A 20,535-nucleotide genomic window follows, 5' to 3' on the forward strand; every position below is an offset into this window, starting at 1 on the left:
ACCAACGTTATGCTGATTTTCAAACAGCTTGTATTCTCAGGTCCGCATTAGACAGGTACCCGATGATCCCTTTTGGCGAAGACGGAGTACGCAGAAGACTCGTCTCATTTTGTTCATATATACTATGTATCACACTTGTACAACTTTACTTTGAAACGAATGTAAACTTTTTATATATGTAATGTAATGGTTGTTTACTTTATTTACTATGTACATTGGATTTTGATAAGTTAAAACTAACTTGAAGATCGATTAGATCTATAAAACAGGTAAATTAATAAACGAGTAAACAGCAAGAACACAAGAATGGATCAAAGATGTCGAATGATTAATAAACAATCCTCAGAAGAGCTCGATAAAGAACTTCTACTGTAGAGGATTTAGGGTTTACAAGAACGATGAAGGAAATCTGTAAAGCTATCAATCGTTACTCTATCAATCGATTACCTAATATGCATGCAAGCACATTATTATATACTAAACCCTATCAGCTCACGGTTGGACAGGCCCAAAACCGGAGTACAAAACATGGACTATTAACCGAGCCCAATAGACGCAATATACAAAAATGCTACGCTACCCAACAATCTCCCCCTTTGCGTCATTTGGAGCGAGATCACTTTGTCTTCTTACTTGGGCCAGCGACAGCAGGAACCTTCTTCTTTACAGTCTCAAACAGACGAGAGATGAGCGCGAGGATTGTCTCTCTGAACCGGATGTACCATTGTATCATATCGTCAAAATATTTGATATCATCCGCTATATTTTCTTTGCACCTGTGGATGATCCCCAACACATGCTCGAGATAAGCAGTGGTATAAAGATGTTTATCAGCTAAGGCAAGGAGACATTTCTGTCCTTCACTCCTAGTGAACATGACGGAGTTTCGCCTTGGGTCAATTTTTCCCATCTTCATCTGGTTCAGATCATTGGCCGAGCCAACAGGGGAGATCTTCGGTTTCTTCTTGAAGACATTTGCAATCTCCTGATCCATGAGGGCGACCTCCATGATATAGCACACCAACATCCTTTTGAGATGGTCAATGATCGGACCATATTCAGCTTCATTAGTCAATAGGATGTTGTGCAGAACGATCCAGTCATGGGGGTTGAGGTTCGGTAAATCTGCTAAGGATATGGCATGTTCGGTTTTTGCAGACCCTCTGAGCACTTTGAACCGAACGTTGATAAATCTCCCTTCAGTATATGGCTTCAGAACCTGAACGTTGATGATCTTCTGAGCGCTCCAGGTTTGGTACTGGGGTTGAGCAGCCTTCAGATAGAAGTCAATCAATTCCCGATCAACCTCCGGATGAGGATGAGGGAACTCAGCAACGTTGGCGAAGGCGTGAAAGATGAACGCCTTTCGGGTTAAGGGCATGATGAACTGAGAGTCGACGAAGTTGTAGCAGTCAAGGGAGATTACCGGTTCAAGCCATAAGATACTCGGAGTATCGATTGCCTCCTTTATCATCCTCTCGAGAGTCCAAGCAGGGAAAAGAGTCTTCCTGCTCTCGAGAAGGTCGTGGGCTTCTTTCTGCTTGCGTTCAGCTTCTTCAGCTTCTCTCGCCACACGAACATTATCATCTTCAACATTGCGACGACTTTTTCATTTCAGCAAGTCGGCAATGGTTTCTTAATCATCTTCCTCTTCATCCTCTGCAAGTTTCTTGCCTTTGTCCTTCACACCCGAACCAAAGGCATGTCCTGCAGGAGGAGGTTCGGTTGTGTGAGTTGCCTTCGAGGAATGAGGTGGTTGTTGCGATCCGGACTCCTTTTCTCCCCCTTGTTTTGGATTGGACATGAAACTAGGTAGCCCTTCAATTTTACTAAGCAGATCCAGGGCAGGAGCGAGTTTTTCTGCAAGGGTACGCCTCACTGAATGGTTCAGGATCGGATCGTGTGCTTCGAGGATGTTGGATATAGCGGAGTGTACATCCGAAACACACATCTTGAGGACCTCCCGTTCGGATCGAAGAGCATCAATTTGTTGTTGAGAATTGGAAAGTTGAGCACTTTTGACCTTTAGGGCAGTGGTCTTCCTTGCCAGAACGTCCATCAACGAGTTCTCAGCGGCCAGATCCTCTTGGAGTTTAGATAGGCGCTCGTCAATGGAAGTACGGAGGGCTGAATTGTCATCACTGAGCGATTGGCGAAGTGTGGCAAATGACTTCAACTCTGTGGAGACAAACGTGGCCAACTGTTGAACAATTGGTTCCAACGTTGTCTTGGTAGCAGCAACACTCTCCTGTAAAGATTGTAACAAGGTAGAGGCGTCAGAGAATAGTTTATCGACTTTTTCGGTCGCTGCCTCACAAGCTTTCGTCGAGGCATCTATGGCGGCGGTGGCTGTAGCGACCGAATCTTGCTGAGCCCTAGAGAAGGCATCAACAATCTTTTGAAGAGCAGCTTCAGAGAGAGAGGATTGTGAAGTAGAGGAAGAGGCAATGAGCAAGTCGACCTTGTCATGAAGCTCCTTAAGATGTTTCTTTGTTACCGGAGCATCCTCATCATCGTCGCTTTGCACTTGAAACGGACTGTAATAGACCGAATCAAATGTCATGTTTTCCCTGCCAAGGAAAGGGTTATCTCCGTCAGAGGCATGACCGGGAGATGGTGGTGGTGGTGAAGTTGGGGGTGTAGTGGTATGGGTGGGTTCAGGTTGTGTTTGGGTAGGGGTGGGTTCGGGTTGTGTTTGAGTAGGGGTAGGTTCGGTTGTGTGTATGGGTTCGGTTGCTGGTGGAGGTTCGGTTGTATCGGCATGAACCCCTGTATCAGATACGTTGGTTGTAACCTTTGCTATGGATGTTGTGGTTGCATTGGTGAAGATGGGTGGTGGCATTGGGAATGAGGTTTTTGGTATGTAGGTAAAGGGGTTTATGGTGGGAATGGAAGTAGGAATGGTTTGAGTAGGAGTGTGAATTGGAGAGGTATGGATTTCCATTTCAGGGGTAGGTGATCTAGGTGGGGTGTTGCCTCTTGGAGGTGTGTTGCCTCTTGGAGAGTCGTCTGAATCCGAACTCTCACCTTCCGACTCACTGGAAGAGGAAGCGATAATGAGCTTTCGCTTTGGTTGAGTCTTTCGCCTCTTCTGCTGCGGTGACTGAGCAGCTTTGGTAGACTTCCTCTTCTTAGGAGAAGGGCCTTTAGCCCCTTTTGCCACTTGTTTGCCTTTATATGCCTTTTTGCCTCTCGGAGCAGGCTTATCGGCATCATGAATGGACTTTAGCATCTCCGGCGTGAGATCCCTCAGACCAGACTTCTTGAACTCCTTGTAGGTCCGGATGATCCTGCTGTCAGCTGGAACATCAGCGTACATGGTCTCCGGAATGGAACCATTGAAAGGGAATTTCGATGCATCGGAGACGATGATCTTCGTGGTATGGAATGTACCAATCGAAGACATCGGTGCGCCGGCAGCAGTGGGAATGTGGTACTTGTCCATAACCCACTTCGTTATGATGGTCCAAAACCTCGCGTACGACACCTCAGAATGCCGTGAAGAAGAAGATAAGCTTTGGATGAGTTGTTGCCAGAGAACCAACCCATAGTCGATGTTGACGCTGTTTTAAACTTCGTACAGAATGGACAGGAATAGTCGACTGGAGCCATCTGAACCTGAGCTCCTTTCTGAAAGACCCTTGAAAAGCATAGTGAACATTCCATTCCACTATAGCAGTAAACATGACTTTTTGAACTTTGCGACGGAGGTGAGTGCCTCCGTGTACCCCATATTATAGAACATATTGAAGAGATGCCCCATCGGAATAGTCTCTGGATTAACCCTTGAAGGGTCAGCTTCAAACCCCAGCAGTGAGCCAAATCGTTGCTTGGAGGTAGAGGCTTTATGATGAGCAACTTCGAAAAAGATCTTGTCGACGACTTTGTCGTAATGCGCCGTCGCGTAGATCTGTGAGAGGAACTCCATTGGCACTGATTCTGCCCTTGAAAGTGCAGGTGCGATTAGCGAATACTTCAAACATTCAATGACTGGGACCATGTAGGAGTCATATGCGTGAGGGGTTAAGTCAGTGATGAGACATTGCTGAGGGCGAATGGGCAGGATGTGAGAAGTAGCATGAACGGAGGATGAATCTGCCATTGTTGAAGAGAGGGAAGAAGATGATGAACAGTTAGGGTTCAGAGAATTCTTTTGCTCTGGGAATTTTGATTGCAGTAAAGAGGTAAATGGTAGATGCTAACGCCTTTTTATACTGGGGTTTAAGGAGAGAGAAGGATCTTCCCAAATCTTCTATCGAAATACCAAGAGTTTTTCGGAGTGACTGATGCGTGACAGTTATGGAGCCGATGATCACGCATGAGAGAGAGTGTCAGATTCCGAAGAAGACGCCTCCCATCAAGCGCCGTTTCTGAGAAACCGTTTCAAATTCACACGCGCCTTTCTGTGCCAGAGAGGAACCGTTTCAATTCGCACACGCGTCTGCGACGCTAATTAGAGATTAGACGCTTCAAATTCGCACGCTTTCCCTGTTCCGCCGTTTGAAATCAAATCAATTAATCTCCCGCCTGAGTCAGCAACTCTTCATCTTATCCCTTTAATGTGTAACAGCATCTTTTGAATAACACGCCCACGTGGATTAATTTTGACCACATCTTATAATTAATTACCAATCCAAAGAAAAAGTCCGTAATTATTAGTACCAGAATTATGGAAAATCAAAGATTTTCGTGCTAAGGGTGTAAAAAGAAAAGAAATAAAGCAAATCTTTTTAGGAATAATTGTGATGTCAATAAAGACACGAAAAAAATGATCCCAGGCACGAATCTCTTCCTTCAAAGTCAAGAGAGACCTTAAAGTGTTAGTGTGGTTTCCCGTTGAATAACGATCAAACACTTATTAAGAAGTGTTGAAAGGCTTCTTTTAATTAGGCTTCTTAAGGTGGCTTTAACTTTGATTCAACATTTCTAATCTTGAAATAAGATAGAAAGTGAATAAAGTACTTGTGAGACCGGTGTAGTCTGTTGAACAAGTAGGTAGGAAATAATTTTAAATTGGCTTGGAAAATATAAAATCTTAAAAAAAAATTAAAACTGGATCCCAAGGGAAGAAATGTTATGGTGTTTAACAATTTCATAGGAATCACACAAAATAAAAACCTGAGATTTCATGAAGATACGTCCGTCAATTCGTTAGTGAAAGCTTGAGCAAATTAATTGTTCACCGTCAATTCAGATTTGGTATTGAATTTTGGGTTTCACTCAGCTCGTAGTGACACGAAACTAAGATCATAAACACAGTTTTTGAGTAACCATAAACCTCAGTGGTAAGTTCTGAGAGTCTCAAGGGTTACGTTGGTGAAACGAATTTAATGGAGAAATGTAATAGTGATGGTGTAAGAAATCAAAGTACCTCTGCTGCGAAAAGTAGGACCAAGCAGAAAACTCTTATCTCATGGGAGAAGAGAGTTAGGTAGCTCACGATTAGAATAAGTGTGGTAGCCTAATTGGGAAGACAAGGTTTGTGTATACCAAGTCATTAAGGCTATTATTCAGAATATGATGAGGCTTTGGGCACATACAACAGCATGCTTCTAGGGACACTTAACTACTTCAACAATTTCCCCATAAACGAACGAACATACAAATAAAATTAATGACAAAAAGTAAATAGAGAACAAAATATTTTTGGAGTTTTTGATATATAAAAAATAATAAAAAATAAAAAAAAGACTGAGAAATAAAAAAACTTTGGGAACAAAAAAATTTTGGAAAAATTTTGGAGCCGAACCCGAGCGTTCGGTTGATTTCGGTTGAGAAAAATTTTGAAAAACCGAACCCGAGCGTTCGGTTGGTTTCGGTTTTGAAAATTTTTGAAAAACTGAACCCGAGCGTTCGGTTGGTTTCGGTTTTGAAAAATTTTGGAAAACCGAACCCGAACGTTTGGTGTAATTCGGTTACCGAAGAAATTAGATTTTCAAAAAGGAAATACTTTTGACAAAAAAGAAATGAAATAGTAACACTTATACATGAAATTTACAACCAATAAAACTACCTTTAATTGATGAGCGAAGTGTAGATCATTCAGCAGAACCCGAGCGTTCGGTTCATTTCGGTACATGAGTACAAAAAACGAACCCGAACGTTCGGTCTATTTCGCTTCTTACTTGTGAGATTGAGAGGTAGTTTGTGGTACTGACTCTGATTCCATCATACCTAGCCCTTGTAGAATTTTGTTGAATGACGCTTCAGGAAGAACTTTGGTAAAGACATCAGCCAGTTGATCAGTGGTTCTAACAAAGTGTACTTCAACGTTTCCATCTTCCACATGATCTTTGATGAAGTGATACCTCAGTGCTATGTGCTTGGTCTTTGAGTGTTGCACTGGGTTATGACAGATCCTAATTGCACTTTCAGAGTTACAATATAGTGGGATCTTTTTCATATTGAGTCCATAGTCTCGAAGTTGACTCTGGATCCAAATCACTTGAGAGGTACAGGATGCAGCTGCAATGTATTCTGCTTCAGCTGTAGACAAAGACACACACGTTTGTTTCTTTGATTGCCAGCTAACCAACTTCCCGTCAAGGAATTGGCAGCCGCCAGTTGTGCTTTTCCTATCTAGTCTACATCCTCCAAGGTCTGCATCTGAGTAGGCTTGAACGAAGAAGCCTGAGTTGGAAGGATACCATAAACCTAAAGAGGAAGTTCGCTTGAGACATCGTAGAATGTTCTTCACTGCAAGCATGTGAGGTTTGCGTGGGTTGGCCTGAAATCTCGCACAATAATAAACAGAGAACATAATGTCAGGCCTGCTAGCAGTAAGATACATCAGCGAACCTATCATTTGGCGATAAAGCGTTATATCAACAGCCGGTTTATCTAGGGATGGAGTGAGCTTGGTGCCGAACGCCATTGGAACTTTGACTTTTGTGTCTCCCATCATGCCAAATTTTGCAAGGAGAGTCTTCGTGTAAGGTTACTGATTAATAAAGATGCCTTCGGGTCCCTGTCTAATGTTTAAACCAAGGAAAAAAGTTAATTGGACCCATTGAGCTCATTTCGAATTTAGTCTCCATCAGCTTTCTGAATTCTACTGTTAGGCAAGGATTCGTTGAGCCAAAGATGATATCATCGACGTAAATTTGAACAATCATAAGGTGGTTACCTTCTTTCTTACGAAAGAAGGTTGGGTCAACCGAACCTTGTTTGAATTTGGACATCTTTAAAAATTTAGTCAGCGTTTCATACCAGGCTCTCGGAGCTTGTTTCCGTCCATACACGGCTTTATCCAAAATGTAACAATGATTAGGATACTTTTCATTCACGAATCCAGGAGGTTGCTCCACGTACACAGTTTCTTCGAGTTCTCCATTGAGAAATGCACACTTGACGTCCATTTGGTAGACCTCAAAGTTTTTGTGGGCAACATAGGCTAGAAATATTCTAACTGATTCCAGCCTAGCTACTGGAGCGAAAATTTCTTCGTAGTCAATGCCTTCCTCCTGACAGTATCCTTTCACTACCAGACGTGCTTTGTTTCGAATCACGTTTCCTTCCTTGTCAATTTTATTCCTGAAGACCCATTTGAGACCAACAACCGAGGCATCTGGAGGAGTTGGAATAAGTCGCCAAACTTTGTTCCTTTCGAATTCATTCAGTTCGTCTTACATAGCTTGAACCCAATCGGAGTGATCAAGAGCAGTGTTAACTGTCTTTGGTTCAACTTTTGATAAGAAGGAGTTAAACATGCAAAATTCTACTTTTGAAAACAAGGAAGTCTGTTTTGCCTTGAGTTGTGATCGAGTCAGAACTTTTTCAGATACATCACCAACAACTTGAGAGACAGGATGATCTCTGGTCCATTTAGTGAGAGGAGGGTAGTTTGGATCAAAGGTTGGATCTAATTCAACGTTTATCATTTCTTCTGGTTCGGACTGGCTTTCATAGTCATAAGACATATCGGCTTGCTCCCCCTCGATAGATGATCTTGCAAGAATGTCTTGAGAATCTTGAGCTACAGAGGTTTCTTGTGGTGCTGAGCTTTCGGGCATTGATGCACCTTCAGATGGTGAGGCACTTTCGGTTGGTGCAGTGCTTTCGGGAACAGTTTGAGACCTTAGCTCCCCCTCAACTTGTGAGCTCGGCTGGGATGATGATGGCGGATCCTCCCCCTCGACTGAAGCATTGGGTGATGGAGGCTCGTCAGAACATGATCCTCCTTCATTCATTCTCCTTGCAGCGTCTTCAACAATTTGCTTCATATGATCGACCTTGTTGTCTGCTGCACTCGCTTCAGAGAGAGTGGCCTTCTCTGGTTCATCAAATAGCTCCATGAACTTCTCGAATAGATTAGCGATCGAGGCTGTGACTTGGCCAGTTTGAGGAAAGATTTCTCCAGCTGTGTCTTCGTTGACCTTTAGCTTTTTGACATAGCTATCGACAAAAGTCACATAGTAAGTTTCTTCTATTTTCCTCGAACGCTTGTTTAATACCCTGTACGCTTTAGAAGTGAGAGAATAGCCCATAAATATTCCTTCGTCGGCTTTGACATCGAACTTGTTGCGGTGTTCTTTAGAATTAAAGATGAAACACCGTGAACCGAACACATGGAAGAATTTGATATTCGGCTTCCTGTTGTTGATGATCTCATAAGGAGTGAGAGTGAAGCGCTTGTTGAGATATGAACTGTTCTGTGTAAAACAAGCAGCAAAAATAGCATCAGCCCAAAAATATAAAGGTAAGGAAGCGAAACTTAGCATGGTTCGGGCTGCTTCACACAAAGATTGGTTTCGTCTTTCGACAATGCCGTTCTGTTGAGGTGTGTAGGGAGCTGAGAAGTTGTGACTAATTCCCTTTTCCACCAGGAATTCTTCGAATTCTCTATTTTTGAACTCCAATCCATTGTCGCTCCTGATGTTGCGAACGACCTTCTTCAGCTGTACTTCAATCTGCTTGATGAACACCTTTAGCTTGTGAGTCGCTTCAGATTTAAGCTTCAGAAAGAACACCCATGTAAAACGTGAAAAGTCATCAACAATAACAAGAATGTACTTGCTACCACCGATGCTTTCGATAGATGATGGACCACACAAATCAATATGAAGTAATTCTAGTGGTTCAACAACTTTAGTGTTTATTATAGATGGATGAATTTGACGACTGTGCTTCCCCATTTCACATGCAGCACACAAATGATCTCTATCGTACTTGAGTAATGGAAGACCTCGAACATGACCTCCAGTTACGAGTTTGTTGATGTCCTTAAAGTTAAGATGAGAGAGCCTTCGGTGCCACAACCAGCTTTCGTCAGATTGTGCTTTGGATAACAGGCAGATAGCTGGGTTTCCTTTGATGGGTTTGAGATTTAGGGGAAACATTTCACCTTTACGCTCAGATTTGAGAATAACTCTTTTCGTCTTCTTCTCAATTATTTCAGAACCCTCATCGTCGAATGAGACTTTAAGACCGGTACCTCCAACAAGCTGAGATACACTGATGAGGTTGTGTTGTAGTCCTTCCACGTATGCAACCTTCCTTATCGTGAAATCACCGTTTGTAATCATTCCATATCCTTTTATGGTGCCGAAGGAGTTGTTCCCGAACTTGACGTTTCCACCGTTTGAAAGAGACCTGTATTCCCTTAGCTCTTCCTTCCTCCCTGTCATGTGACGCGAGCAGCTACTGTCAATGTACCATTCTTCGTCAAACTGCTCGTCACTGATAACCTGCAAAAATTAAGCAGATTTAGGAACCCAAAGTTTATTGGGTCCACGTGAGCCTTTCACAGGAACAGAAATAGTTAGAGAGATGTCAATAAGATATGTTCGTTTTACTAGTGTTGTTTCATCTTTCTTTTTTATGGTAAAAACTTTAATTTTATAGGGATTCGATGCTTTCGGTTTAGACTCTGTTTTAGCTGCTGAAACCTTCTGTTTTCCTTTTTGTTCAGTTGATGTTTGAGATTTTTGACAAGGAACAAAATGGAATTTGGAACGAGGTGGAGAAGAATTGGAAGAATTAGAAGCGTTAGAATGAGAGAGCTTAGATTGAGATGTCTTCTTGGCTGGAGATTCTAGGTGACCCTTTTGCTTTTGATCATTAGTGGGACCGACCTTAGAGTTTTGATCTCTTTTGTTTTCAGAACCGAACTTCTGCTTTCGATTGGAGTCATTCACAGAACCGAACCTTTGCTTTCAGTTGGAATCATTCTCTGAACCGAACCTTTGCTTTCGGTTGATGTTTTTCTCCGAACCGAACCTCTGCTTTCGGTTGTTATTGCTCTCTTGCGATTCAACAGGACTTTTCTCTGACTTTAAGTTCCTGTCTTGATGTGAGAAATAGGCATTCTGAGATTGCCAAAACTGTTTTCTTTCAGAGAGATTCTTCCTGTATCTCTGATTCCTTTGCCGTTTTTGATTTCTCATCTACTTTGGTTGATGATGAATATTAGCTTTCGGTTTCTAGTTTTCTTTGGTTGGTTCACTCTAAACTGATGAAGTTTCACTAGAAGGATTGTCTTCTTTTGCAGGAATTCCTTTTTCTTGAGGAACATCTTTCGTACCGCTAGTACTTGGCACATCAAAGCTATCAGGTTTATTCAAAGGTTTTGGCACATATCTGCCTTTGCTTTTCCATGAGGTCCTTTCAGACAAACCTACCGTTTCATCAGCGTTATCGATTGGAGCTGACCAGAAGAACTCGTCGCAGCCATCAGCATTGTCCTCATTTACAATAGCTGTGAGTTCAGCAATCCGATGTTCGGTTACGCCTGTGACCTTGTACACCTGATTTGGAGTGGTTCTAACTTTTTGATATACTACTGCCTTCTCTGCAAGAATCGGGGACTTTTGTTGGGACATACGAGCGAACTCCACTGAATTTTTTGAAATTAGATTCTTGTGGTTTTCAGGTTCGCTCTTGACAAATTCTGAACAGTCAACTGTATCCTCTACAGAAATTTCACTCATATTGTCGTCCTCATTAAGCTCAGATGCATTTTCAACATCAATTTTATTTTCTGAGCTCAAGTTGGCGTTCAGTGAGTCAAATTTTTGTATGGTTTCGGTTCTTAGTTTCAGTTTATCATTTTCATCCAAAAGGTTTTTAAGCATGTCCTTATGGTCCTTGGACTTAATGAAAGATTCGATTTTGTCCAGTCCATACATGTACGTCGGATTAACATCCTCAGATGAAATAACACTTTCACAATTATACGCTTCAGCATCAATTTCATCCTCCTTAAACTCAAGGAAGGGTAAAATCATGCGATGAATCTTTTGTCCTATTTCACAATCCAAATGAAGCTGAGTAATATTAGTGTAAAGACATTTAGCAATCAAACAAAAAACATTTCGCTGTTTTAAAAGCTTTAAATTGTCTCTTTGAAAATAAATGTGTTCATCTTTTGTTTTGATTAACTCCGATTCCTTCAGTTCGATCCACATCCGCCGTTCCTCACTCTTCGAAGACACCCTGCTTAATTGGTCATTTAGGTTAGAATTGGTGACTCGAGTTTGAGTTAAACTACTATCTAGATGAGAGATTCTTGAATTAACACTTTTTTAATTCTTTTTCATATGAGCATTGTGGGACTTTAAATGAGACAAAAACTGATTGTACCTTCTTGATCAGTTCATCAAGCTCGTTGAACTGCACGCTGAGCGGTTTAGCTGTAAAGCACAAGTTCTGTTGCTCCTTCGTGTCATCATTTCCTCCATCAGTGTTGTATCCCCTCATCTGAGATACGTCGGACACCATCAAGCATCTTCCTCCACTGCTCTCTTCTTTCGCCACATAAGCCTTTCCATGAGAAGGCTTCCTCACTTCATCATCTTCAGAGTCGGTTGACCAGACCTCCACGCCACCGAACTCATCATCAGCTACCAAACCCTGCACAATTAACGCATTCATAGAAGGGTTAGCAGTAGATTTCTTCTTCCTGATTTCATCTAGCTTTTTCTGCAACAAAGCTTCTTCATCCTTTTCTACCATCTTTTTGAGGACACAATCCTTTGCATAGTGGTTCTTTCCTCCACAATAATAGCAGCTTACTCCCGAATCTCCTTCAGCCTTCGGTTCCTTCTTTGACTCTTCAGCTTTCGGTTCGTCTTTGACCTTTTCAGAACTATAACTCCCCTGCCAATTTCGGTTCTTGTTAGTGGGGAATCTCTTCTTGATGAACCTCTTGGGGTTTGACACCATCATAGCAAAGTCCTCAGAAGTGAGGTCATAGTCTTCCAAGTTGAGGTCTTCTTCATCCATCACAGCTTTACTTTTGGACAGGAGGGCCAACGAACCTAGGCTTGAAACCACACTTTTCTCCTGTAGCACGATCTTTTCTTGAGATTTTAGGATGCCCACCAGTTTCGCCAAAGAATAGGATTTAAATTGCTCGTGGGCTTTAACTGTGGACACAACTGCTCTCCACTCTGATCTGAGACCGTTCAAAAATGTAACCTTCTGCTCAATAAGCTTCCTTTCGATGCCGTGTTTGATCATCTTGCTAAGAAGATGATTGAAGCGATCGAACGTTTGAGTCACAGTTTCTTCGACTCCTTGCTTGAATTCACCAAACTCGGACAAGAGTAAGGTTTGAATGGAGTGTTCAAGATCTTCATCTGTAGAGTACAATTCTCGTAGCATGTCCCATATTTCTTTTGCCGTCATGCATGAACTCACCATCCTGAAAGTATCGGACTGAAGGGCGAATCTGATCAATCTTAACGCTTTGATATTGCACGGACTATATCTTTTTCGTCTTGCGCAATATCTTTAACATCTTTCAGAAGATCATTATACTCCTTTTGAGTTTTAATAATCCTTGAAGTTGTTGAATGAGAAAAGGGTCCAGAAACGATTGCTTCCCAGATGAGGTATCCATTATCCTCGGATCCTATAACATAATCTTCAAAGTGATGCGCCCAGACTTCATAATCATGGGTGTACAGGATGGGAATCTTCGTTGTTGATCCAATGTTGTTCGAAATATTAATAGGATTGGATTGCGACTCGTCCATAATTGATCGAATAACCTGTTCAAAGATCAGACTTGTAATATATCAAATTAGGGCAAAACAATAAATATCGAGATACGTCAATTATGAGATGACAGCTCAATAAATATCAATAAATGCGGAATAACCCTAATCGAAACCTTTTTCACAGAAAAGAAGTGTATCGATTACACAGCCTCCTGCTCTGATACCAATTGATAATTTAAAACTAACTTGAAGATCGATTAGATCTATAAAACAGGTAAATTAATAAACGAGTAAACAATAAGAACACAAGAATGGATCAAAGATGTCGAATGATTAATAAACAATCCTCAGAAGAGCTCGATAAAGAACTTCTACTGTAGAGGATTTAGGGTTTACAAGAACGATGAAGGAAATCTGTAAAGCTATCAATCGTTACTCTATCAATCGATTACCTAATATGCATGCAAGCACATTATTATATACTAAACCCTATCAGCTCACGGTTGGACAGGCCCAAAACTGGAGTACAAAACATGGACTATTAACCGAGCCCAATAGACGCAATATACAAAAATGCTACGCTACCCAACAGATTTGATATTCAACGTGGAGTCAACCCCGGAAATGTTTCTGCCTTCGGTTTTCAGGGTGTGACAGATTGGTATCAGAGCTCTTGTTTATAGTGAATAAAGTATACCAGACCTTACATGGTATAAGACTATAAACACTAAATGGCCTAAGTGCTCTGAATTAAAAGTATCCTTAAAAATATAAGTATTTTCAAAAGTATACAAGTATACCGAACAATCGAGATCCGTAACTACAAGTAGAACAAAACATAAGTAAATGAGTGTTGTGTACTGCGGTTAAACCTGGGCAGTTATGTAGTCGTGTCTAGGATCAATATAGCCTGGCCAACTATATTTATTCGAGACACGACCAACATGTGCTTGGGAGTGACTGTGGTATGCGGCATGCCTAAAAGTTACCCAAATACCACAAACATCGAGCCAGTGTCGTAGCGAATCATGAAATACTATGGGAGTATTTCTTGAGCCAATCCTTTGTAGAAATCCTCGTTCACGCATAGATCCTTGATCATTCCGTTAGCGATAGTTTACCTGCTTTGATAACACTTTCCTGCTTTATCGCTTATTCGAAATATATATCTGTCATATCTCTCGATTCGATTCAGTGGACTTATCATCCTCCTTTTCTTGATCTTATTAGATCAAGATGCCTCCAAGAAAGAGACCCAACTCAAAGACCAACAACCCTCCGCCACCACCTCCTCCTGAAATTGACCCCGTGGTATTTCAGGCAGCTGTTACTGCCGCGGTGGCAGCTGCCATGTCTCAATTGAACACCGGTGGTTCCGGTGGTTCGGGAGGTGGTACTCAAACTCAGGATCAAGAAAGCAATCAGGGACACCGACAGGAGGGTTCCTATAAGGATTTCATGAATGCAAAACCAACATCCTTCGATGGCACTGGAGGTGTCATTTCCCTATTTCGATGGTTCGAGAAAATCGAATCCATCTTTGAAATCTATGCCTGTTCTGAATCCGACAAAGTGAAATTCGCAGCCTGTACCTTCATTGATAAAGCTTTGACTTGATGGAACGGCCGAGTTAAATCCCTGACTCTACCTGTAGCCAACGCCATGGGTTGGGAAGCCATGAAAGAACTCCTCATGGCTGAGTACTGCCCTCGGGGCGAAATGCAGAAATTAGAGCACGAGCTTTAGAACCTGAAGATGAAGGGTTCCGATATTGTTGCATACACTTCTAGATTCGATGATCTTGCACTCCTCTGCCCGGGATTGGTTACTCCTGAAAGTAAGAAGAGAGAAAGGTTCATCTGGGGGCTGACCCAGCCAACAAAGGGAAATGTCTTAGTTGCATGTCCGGATACTTATGACATCGCCAAGAGTTTAGCCCAGACCTTGATTGACCATAGTGATGATGTTGAGGAAACCACCACCACTCCTGAGCCGACCAAGAGGAGTGGTGAGCAAATAAAGTTCTGGAAGAAGAAGAAGGGTCAATCTTCCCAAGGATCCTCCAAGAAACAACAGACTTTAGCAGTCCATGCTGCTACTTCCCCCGTTACTGCTGCTTCTGTTGTGGGATCTACAGCTCAAACTCCTACTAGCAGATATGCTGGTAATCTCCCCTTATGTGACCAGTGCAAATACCACCACAACCCCGGCCCCTGCCGCGAACTATCATGCACCAACTGTGGTAAAAAAAGGCACACAGTCCGATTCTCCAAAGCTCCAGCTCAATCAGCCAATCAATCTTCGGGAGCAGGTGTTGGTGAAACCTACTATAACTGTGGAGAGGCCGGGCATTTTTAAAGAAACTGCCCCAAGAAGGCGACAAATGATAACACTGGAAGAGTCCTGGCCATGGGACGGGAGGAGGCAGTCGCCGATCCCACCGTTGTTTCGGGTACGTTCCTTCTCGACAACTCATATGCTAGTATTCTTTTCGATTCGGGTGCTGAAAGAAGCTTTGTTAGTCATGCGTTCAAACATAACGGTGAGAAGGAATGCGCCAGTGAGGTGTTCGTAGGTTGCGCCAGTGAGGTGTTCGTAGGTTGTACCCTTACCCTAAATGATCATTCATTTCCTATTAATCTTATGCCGGTTTCCATAAAGAGCTTTGATGTCATCATTGGCATGGATTGGTTGAGTCCCAATCATGCTGATATCCTTTGTTTCAATAAAATCCATCCGCCTCAACCTTCCTTCGGGTCAGACTCTCATAATCTATGGCGATAAACTCAGTTCCAACCTTCGCATCATTTCCTGCATCAAAGCTCGAAAACTCTTGCGAAAGGAATGCCAAGCATTCCTAGCTCATGTAATCAATGAGAAACGGGAAGTTAAAGACCTCGCGAGCATCCCCGAAGTCTGTAACTTTCCTGATGTGTTTCCCGAAGAGCTTCCTGGAGTTCCTCCCGAAGGTCAGGTCGAGTTCCGCATTGACCTAATTCCTGGAGCTACCCCCGTAGCGAAATCTCCGTATCGCTTAGCTCCAATAGAAATGCAGGAGTTATCCAGTCAACTCAATGAGTTGCTCAGTAAAGGATTCATTAGACCGAGTTCCTCACCCTGGGAAGCTCCGGTTTTGTTCGTTAAAAGAAAGATGGATCCTTTCGAATGTGTATCGACTACCGCGAGCTGAACAAGTTCACTGTCAAAAACCGATACCCCCTTCCGCGAATAGATGACCTATTTGATCAAATCTAGGGATACAGTTACTTCTCCAAGATAGACCTTCGGTCAGGGAACCATCAACTACGAGTTCATGAGAGTGATGTTTCCAAAACAGCTTTCAGGAATCGATATGGACACTACGAGTTCGTAGTGATGCCCTTCGGTCTAACCAACGCACCGGCAATGTTCATGGACCTGATGAATCGGGTGTGTCGTCCTTATTTGGACAAGTTCGTCCTTGTGTTCATTGATGACATACTTGTCTACTCCAGAAGCAAAGAAGATCACAAACAGCACTTGAGGCTAGTGTTGGAAACCCTTAGATCCGAGAAGTTGTACGCAAAATTCTCCAAGTGTGAATTCTGGATTCGGAAGGTAACTTTCCTCGGTCACGTGGTAAGCGAGGAGGGTATTCACGTGGATCCTTCCAAGATTAACGCGATAGAGAATTGGTCGGCACCGAAGACACCCATAGAAATCCGTCAATTCTTGGGTCTCGCCGACTACTATCGGAGATTCATCCAAAATTTTTCCAGGATCGCCAAACCTTTAACCACTCTGACACAGAAAGGTGTACCCTTTTGTTGGAGTGAAAAGCAAGAAACCGCATTGCAGACATTGAAGAAAGCCTTGTGCAGCGCGCCTGTTCTGTCCCTACCCGAAGGGACAGAGGACTTCGTTGTCTACTGCGATGCATCTAATCAAGGCTTAGTCTGTGTGCTTATGCAAAGAGGAAAAGTAATTGCTTATGCCTCTAGACAGCTAAAAGCACACGAGGTCAACTATACCACGCATGACTTGGAGTTAGGAGCCGTAGTCTTTGCACTGAAGATTTGGAGACATTATCTCTACGGGACCAAGTGTATGATCTTCACTGACCATAAGAGCCTGCAGCACATCTTTGATCAGAAAGACTTGAACATGAGGAAACGGCGATGGGTGGAACTACTCAGTGATTATGAGTGTGAAATCCGTTACCATCCCGACAAGGCCAATGTGGTAGCAGATGCCCTTAGCCGAAAGGAGAGTTCAAGACGAAAAGTGAAGACCCTGACGATGACTATCCATTCCCACTTATCCATGCAAATCCGGGAAGCCCAGTTAGAAGCCCTCAAACCTGAGAACGTGTCAATCAAAGCCTTGAAGGGAATGGATAAGAAACTTGAGATCAGAGGTGACGGAGTCTACTGTTTCATGGACCGAATCTGGATTCCAAAGTCCGGAGGATTCAGGGAGATTGTCATGGAGGAAGCACATAAGACCAGATCCTCTGTTCACCCAGGTTCGGATAAGATGTACCTGGATCTCAAGAAGCAATACTGGTGGCCAAACATGAAAGCTGAGATAACTATGTTCGTGGGCAAGTGTCTGACTTGCGCCAAGGTGAGGGTCGAGTACCAGAAACCCTCGGGCCTGCTCCAGCAACCCGAGATACCCGAATGGAAATGGGAGATTATTACCATGGATTTCATCACCAAACTACCCAAGTGTCCGAGTGGGTACGACACCATTTGGGTAATTGTCGATCGTTTGACAAAGTCCGCTCACTTTATTTCGATCAAAGAATCATTCAAGAAGGAAAGACTCGCGCGAATTTACATCCAAGAGGTAGTCTGACTGCACGGCGTACCTGCGTCCATTATCTCTGATCGAGATAGCAGGTTTACCTCCAGATTCTGGCAGTCTCTCCAGAAGGCTCTTGGAACCAACTAGACATGAGCACGGCTTATCATCCTCAGACCGATAGACAGAGTGAGAAAACTATCTAAACCCTGGTGACATTCTTAGAGCGTGTTTCATTGATTTCGGAAAGTCGTGGGACACACATCTGCCCTTGATTGAGTTCTCATACAACAACAGTTACCACACCAGCATCAAGGCTGCCCCGTTTGAAGCCCTCTACGGTCCTAAGTGCAGATCGCCTCTGTGCTGGGTCGAGGTAGGGGACACGTAACTAGCCAAGAGTCGAGTTCCGGGAACGATTAAAAGCCTCACGTGATCGCCAAAAGAGTTATGCAGATAATCGCCGGAAACCTCTGGAATTCCAGGTTGGAGACCGTGTCCTGTTGAAGGTCTCACCCTAGAAAGGCATGGTACGCTTTAGAAAGCGTGGGAAACTTAATCCAAGGTACATTGGACCCTTCGAGAACCTCGCCAGGATCGGTCCAGTAGCCTATAAACTTCGTTTACCCTATGAGCTCAGTAACATTCATCCCGTCTTCCATGTTTCAAATCTCAAGAAGTGCTTATCCGATGAAACCCTAGTGATTCCCTTAGACGAGATCGAGATCAGCAAAAACTTAAACTTCGTGGAGGAACCAATCGAAATCATGGGTCGAGAGATCAAACGCACAAAGCAAAGCCGCATCCCGATAGTGAAGGTTCGCTGGAATGCCAAGCAGGGACCAGAATTCACTTGGGAGCGTGAAGACTCGATGAAACAGAAGTATCCGTATCTCTTTTCAGATCCATGATTTGTATCTTAATTTTGAATTTCGGGAAGAAATTCCCTCTAACGAGCGGATAATGTAACAACCCGAAGTTCATATCATTATTTGTAAGCCTTTTCGTAACCCATTTCGATAATCCATTCGTTGTTTCCAATTTCGTTTCTGATTTCGCTATTTAATTAAGTCATTAATTTGAGTTTGATATTATGACTTAATGGGTGTCCAAACACATTTAGAACTCATTCTAACACCCAACATTAGTAATCGGAAAATTTTTAGAATCTACCATATCGGGTTACGGCAACTTGATCGAAGGCGACCAAAAGCCCCGTATAACGCCGGTATCGGGTAGAATTCCACCGTGTCCAAATCTTAGACACTATTTAAAGATGATTAAGCTTCCATTTAAAGCTTTTTCTCCCTCTCCCTACTCTCTCTCTCTAACCTCTCTCCTCAACCAAAGATTCAAGGTCCAAAACATTGATTTAAGGCTCCAAATCTTTAAGGTAACATCCCTAACTTGTTGTTCAATGTCATAGGCCTTCAAATTCGTGTTTAAACATTGAAAAAGGACCATCATCATGAGTTTACGGCCATGAAACATGCTTGGGCCGTAAACTCAAGTAAATTGGGTTTTTTGAGCCATTAAACCCCTCCAAACCAATTTTGGGACTTAGATACGACTATATGACTTACCATTCTGGACTTAGAACACCCTAAACATGAATTTTGAGGAGTAAACATGAGTTTACTGCCCAAGAACATGCTTGGTCCGTAAAATCATCATTCATGGGTGGTAAACTCATTTTCAAGTGTTAAAACGCCATGTAAACACACCATTAGCCTTGGAATAAATCCTAGAGCCAACCAAAATTAGTTTGGGGACCTTAAACATGATGAAATCCCTTTATTTAGGTGTTTATGGCCATGACTCCCCTAGAACAAGTTCCAGGGCCGTAAACTCCTTTACATAGCTTAAATGGTGCACAAAATTCATCCCAAGGCTTGGAAAAATAGTTTGAATCACATGTGATTGTCCTAGCATCACCAAATAAATTAAGGAATGGGTATGGGGGAGTTTACGGCCGTAAAATCCATGTTTACTGCCGTAAACTCCAATAAATGGTACTTAAGTGAGTTAAATCCATTCCAAGGCCCTAGATTAAATCCTAGATAATTTTCCCAAGTGTTAGCATGCCATTTAGCACCATAAAACCCCCAACCATGAGTTCACGGCCATGAACTCATGTGTGTGTGGTGTATAGGGCCGTAAACACCATAAGCAGTTTACTCTTGAAGAGTAAACTCATTTCCTAAGTCCCACACGTCCGTAGATATCACCCAGGTCACTCCAAACACTTGTTTTGAAGTGTTTTCGCTCATTGGAGTGTATTATCCCATCTAATTAGTGTTTTAAAATCTAATTAGATACATTTGGATATTATTTCATATTACATAGGAACCTCATGTGTTATCAAGCCCCGAACCAACGTTTAGCATCCGAATAGTTGCATTTTCTCGTCTGGTGAGTTCATACCCCTACCCTTTTTCACTGTTTTTCACTATTTTCAGGGGGAATACAAGCAAAGTACAAGGGATACTTGTACTTAAAAATTTGTTTTACATGTGTGTGTTCCATAAATCATATGCTTTTAACATTGATAATTGTAACAGATAACTGTTTGAAACTTGCAGGATAATCATACACATTATTTGTGAAATTAGTTATAAGCTGTTATGTTTTATATATTTCACAAATGGTTTTCCATATTTTATCAGTTAAAAGCATGACATTTGAACCTTTAACATAGAAGTTAGTACACTGTTTTTTCCTCGGTAACACTCCACAGAGATGCGCGAGTGGAGGATTATTGTATTATTACTAGTAAATTTGTTAATCCTATATAATTGGAGACACGTCC

The sequence above is a fragment of the Lactuca sativa genome, chromosome 5, assembly GCF_002870075.4.
Source record: "Lactuca sativa cultivar Salinas chromosome 5, Lsat_Salinas_v11, whole genome shotgun sequence".
Lineage (NCBI taxonomy): Eukaryota > Viridiplantae > Streptophyta > Magnoliopsida > Asterales > Asteraceae > Lactuca > Lactuca sativa.